The 5,587-nt window shown below is 34.2% G+C and overlaps 1 protein-coding gene across 1 annotated transcript in view; it reads left to right on the forward strand.

Annotated features, from left to right (window-relative positions):
• The first annotated feature begins 3,470 nt into the window (after nt 1–3,470).
• The window catches only part of LOC106883701 (plasma membrane calcium-transporting ATPase 4), a 291,531-nt gene continuing 289,414 nt past the window's right edge, over nt 3,471–5,587 (forward strand). Inside the window, exon 1 of the mRNA XM_089360610.1 lies at nt 3,471–3,974. The gene's annotated coding sequence lies outside the window, so the exon portion shown is untranslated. The remainder of the gene's footprint in view (nt 3,975–5,587) is intronic.

Consider the following 5,587-nt stretch of genomic DNA (forward strand, 5'->3'; position numbering starts at 1 on the left):
TTACTGTGTTTAAAAACAAAAATATATCAGTTGCAGACGAAAATCGCCCAGCAGCGTCAATTTTCGTTTCGCTCCGATATATTGTGTTTTTAATAGAAGTCTGTCAGGAGATTTCATCTCAGACAATTCCTCTGTACCAAACCTTTTAACGATGTGTATACAATAGCAGATTCAAAACTGAATCGCTGGATAGCTGAATAGACATCACTGTTAAACCACAGTCGTTTCACGTGATCGCCAATAAACCAACTTTCTACAACGCTCTCACTGAACCCTATCCAAAAAGTGGTATTTTTGTGGTAACTCTTGATTGTAAGCAGCTACTCGTAGAATTCTGAGGCAGCCGCTTGACATTTCCATTCATATGGCAATTTAGATGACACAGATTTTGTCGTCGCTACTATAGCGCAATTATTTTCCAATTGTGATGAGCCGACCACAGATTGCTAGAGATCCCAACTGTGTCTCCTGGTGTGTAATTGTCGTTGTTATTTTTCATCCAAAGACCAACACATAGAACATTATATGTAGTAAATGAAGCCTCTGTTAATTGTTCGTGAGTATTGTTAATCAATTTTACGTGAAGCCCTAGAAAGACATTTTCGTTTGCCACCAACATCAAATACACAAACGACATCTCACAACAATACATTTAGTGTGATACACACATAGCAATTTTAATCTAATGCTGCTTGAGTTGCGTATAAAGAGTTTTTATACAGCCCATCAAGAATCCGTAGTACCGGTGAATGCTTTATTCATTGTTTCCTATCTATCGAAGTACGAATTTCATTTTAGGGGGTGTCAATCGGATGTACAGCATTGGCAAGCTTTACGAAAGGCGAGGTTCATCAGTCATTCTCATGAGTCGATGTTCGTCTCGCTACACACACACACACACACACACACACATATATATATATATATATATATATATATATATATATATATATATATATATATACATGCATACATATATGTATGTATATATACGTGTATGTATATATATATATATATATATATATATATATATGTGTGTGTGTGTGTGTGTGTGTGTGTGTGTGTGTGTGTGTGTGTGTGTGTATATACACACTTATATATTATTCTTTTATTTGTTTCAGTCATTTGACTGCGGCCATGCTGGAGCACCGCCTTTCTTCGAACAAATCGACCTCAGGACTTATTCTTTGTAAGCCTAGTACTTATTCTATCGGACTCCTTTTGCCGAACTGCTTGATTACGGGGACGTAAACACACCAACGTCGGTTGTCAAGCGATTTTGTAGGGACATACACAGACACACAAGCACACACACATATATGTGTGTGTATATGTTTGTGTGTCTGTTCCCCCAACATCGCTTGACAACCGATGCTGGTGTGTTTACGTGCCCCTAACTTAGCGGTTCGGCAAAAGAGACCAATAGAATATGTACTAGACTTACAAAGAATAAGTCCTGGGGTCGATTTGCTCGACTAAAGGCGGTAGCCCAGAATGGCCAGTCAAATGACTGAAACAAGTAAAAGAATAAAAGAATATATATACGACGGACTTACTTCAGTTTCCGTCTACCAAATCTACTCACAAGGCTTTGGTCGGCCCATGGCTATAGTAGGAGACACTTGCCATAGGTGTTACGCTGTGGGACTATATAATATTAATATATGATACAATATGTAAATATATAAAAACAAAAAGATAAAGAGAGCAAAGGTAAGGTTGGAGAAGTATTTTATGGATAGAGTCTTACAGCTGTTTCTGGGAAGATCCAGTATTTCCCTTCATCGGAGACAGAAAAAATAAAGTAACCTATTATTATATCCATAGGCGGATATTTTTAGTATGAAGTGGTAAAGAGTGTGATGTGCTGAAAAAAGAGAGAACAGTACTTGAAGTGTAGTTTCATTCCAGTGGTAAATATCCACGGATTTCTACACGGATATTTACCACTGGAATGAAACTACACTTCAAGTACTGTTCTCTCTTTTCTCAGCACATCACACTCTTTACCACTTCATACTAAAAATATCCGCCTATGGATATAATAATAGGTTACTTTATTTTTCTGTCTCCGATGAAGGGAAGTACTGGATCTTCCCAGAAACAGCTGTAAGACTCTATCCATAAAATACTTCTCCAACCTTACCTTTGCTCTCTTTATCTATTTGTTTTTATATATTTACATATACACACGCTAATACACGACTTATAATACCCAATCCTGTTCATACAACGACTGGGGCAAACTAGTCGATATACAGCACTTACTCGGTATTACCTGTATCCTCCTGGGTTTGGTTAAATCCAATACCCTCCTCAACCTTATATGATACAATATATATATATATATATAATTATATATATATATATATATATATATATATATATATATATATATATATATATATATATATATATATTTATATATATGCATATATACCTACTGTTAAATGACAGGTGATTTTGCCATCATGGATAATATCACAAAATATAACATACATACAATAATTATAATTAATATAAATTTTTTTGGCGTTTATATAAAATGATGAAAGGAACACTAATTTTCATACGAAAAATATTTATTTAGTTGAAATTAAATTAAATGAAACAGATTTCTCGTTTGTATATTTTTAACAGGTATATATAATTATTTTTCTAAATTTTTATCAGCATAATGGCAATCCCCTTCGAAAACCTACCTCTGCAAAGTTTCGTTTAAAAATGTGTATTTTTCGAAGTTGTAAGACACATCCAGCCCCTCATATGTCAGCTCTCTCTGTATCTTTCTTTTATTCTCCCACACCCTCTCTCTATACTATGCAAAGCGTCAAAACGTACATATAAACACATTATACGTGTGTGTGTGTGTGTGTGTGTGTACATACATATACACGCACACACATAATTTATATGTATGTATATAGGTATATAACATATATCTATGTATGTGTGTATGTATTTTCCCTTTAGGTCTACTGATAAACAGTGTTATAATAATCCAGAGGAGTGAATGGAAGGCTTTTGTGACAGTCTTCAGTCGTTTGAAGCGCTTCTTCTCTCCATTAACCTTTGTTTATAGTTGTTCACTCATAATCTAACACATTAGTAGAAATGATGATGTAGCGCACATGTAGTCATCCATTACAAATATACTGAGACAGAGAGAGAGTGTGTGTGTGTGTGTAATGATGGAGAAGAGAAAGAAAGATGATGCGAGGGCAATAGAAATGTTTAAATGTGGCGAGAGAGATGCAGACAGAGGTATTGGGATATAAAATGACGTCAGTTTCTAACTGGCCTCAATACTATTTAGTAGCATCGTTAATGTAGTAAGCTCTATTGAGGCTACGACTATTACGATACCAGCACCGAACACCCAACACTACATATGCAAATAAGGTAGGAGCTGCGTCGACCAATCAACAGCGAGTAGAGGCATGTCACGTGCACCCGGTGAGTCGGTAATTGTTAGAGAGAAAGCTTTCTTATAAACTGTGTGTGGCAAAGTTACAGCGAAAGGTAAAATTACTTAATTTTATTTACCGCAACAACTATAATAATAATATGTAAAAGAAAAATGAAGTAATTATCTAATGACAGTAGCATTTTGTGGTGGTGCAGGGTGGCGGGTTTTGTTTGTTTTTTTTTTGTTCTGATAAATGATTATTTGTTTATTATGAGCACCTCCACCCTCAAAGGAATTAGTATCAGAGGGGAAAGGAAAAAATAATTAATTTAAAATGTTAAAATGTGTTTTGTAAATTAAGAATGACAGCAATAATTATAAGGGAACCGGTTTTTGTATTAGGAGAGAAGGTGGGGACGAAAAGCACGAAATAAAGTGAGAGAGAGAGAAGAAAAAACAATCGCGAATATATTTTTGTTTGAAATTGTAGTGGCAGAAATATAAGTGAAAGGTTTCAATAGTAGTGGAGTTCGCAAAAGCTGTCTTTCAACATACACACGTAAATGTAAATGTATACAATTATTTATTTGTTCATGTATATATATATATATATATATATATATATATTACACACACACGTATATACACATTGATATTTACACGCATATGTACATACATCTCAATTCATGTAGAATTTATATATATTTTATATGTATATAGTGCGTGTACATCTTTATGCGAGTGTACATCTAGTGAGCGATTTATATATATATATATATATTGCGTATGTGTAATATGTGTTTGTGTGTGCAAATTGTATATCGTATATATGTGTTAATTATGTGTCTACTATTCACTCTTTTCTAAATATAGGATTTAATTATTGCTGGTATTTAATATGTATATTTTATCTTTGCTTGTTCACAGTTTCTCGGCTATTTCGTTATTGTGTGCCTCTTCCGATTCTAACATCACCAAACTTTCTATACATATGTAAACCTCAAGAACAACTGGATTAGCAATTTTTAACCAACAAGTTTGTGGATTATTTTTTCCGTTTACACTTAAATACTTATACAACAACTCTGCTGGATGAACAACAGCTAAAACCATATATATAACACACAAAAAACGAAAGGTAATACAATTATTACTTCTAATAACGATAACCAATATTTATTCTACCAATATTTATTTATTACATGTGAGTCGTATGTAGAGTATAAAACCTGATGATGTGGCCTTCACACCATATCCAGTTGTGTAAGCACTAATATTTAAAATAGTAGCAATTCGGGATTAATGCCATGTGTGTTGTTCTCTCGATTGTTTTACTCAAGACAATTTGTGTGTGTGTGTGTTTTATATATAATGTATGTATATAATATACAGTTCATTGGAGGTTGAAACCTAAGTCGTAACTCAGAGATTTAATTCCCATAAAATAGAAACATTATTCAACTATTAAGTGCTCTCTTTACCCAATGTTCGTATAAATATAAAATGGGGAAGGCCGGTTTATGGGATTTAATTTTAATATATACTGCTTTACAATATTAGAGTGTGGTTCTTTCGGATTTGTTTTTTTTGTTGTTTTTGTTTTTTTCACAAATGATATATATATATATATATATATATATATATATATATATATAAAGGTGCAAGCGTGGCCGTGTGATTGTGGAATTTGCTACCCAATCACATGGTTTCGGGTACAGTCTCACTTCGTGATACCTTGGTTAAGTTCCTCCTATAGTTTCGAGTCGATCAAAGACGGAAACTGAAAGAAAATTGTCAAACTGTCATCTATATGTGCATATGTGTGTGTTTGTGTGCGCCCTTGTCTTGATATCGCGTGATAAGATGTACATGAGTATCACTGTCACACACGCAGTGTCATCCTTTGCAGTTATTCTGCGAAAGCATGTCTAGCCATGGGAATGTATTACCTTGCGCGAAAACAGGTGCGGAATGGCGATATGAAGGGCATCTGTCTATAGAAAAAAATCTGCCCCAGTGAAAGTGAAAACTCTGTCCAACTCATGCAAGCATTGGAAGATGGACGTTTAAATAATTATATATATATTGGCCCTAGGTCAGCCTTGATACTACAACTCTAAGCATTCCAGCAGGAACTATTTTTTAAAACAGTGTTTCGAGGACTGCATTATATAAGGT

This window comes from Octopus bimaculoides, chromosome 11, assembly GCF_046866305.1.
Source record: "Octopus bimaculoides isolate indiv1 chromosome 11, ASM4686630v1, whole genome shotgun sequence".
In the NCBI taxonomy this organism is placed as follows: domain Eukaryota; kingdom Metazoa; phylum Mollusca; class Cephalopoda; order Octopoda; family Octopodidae; genus Octopus; species Octopus bimaculoides.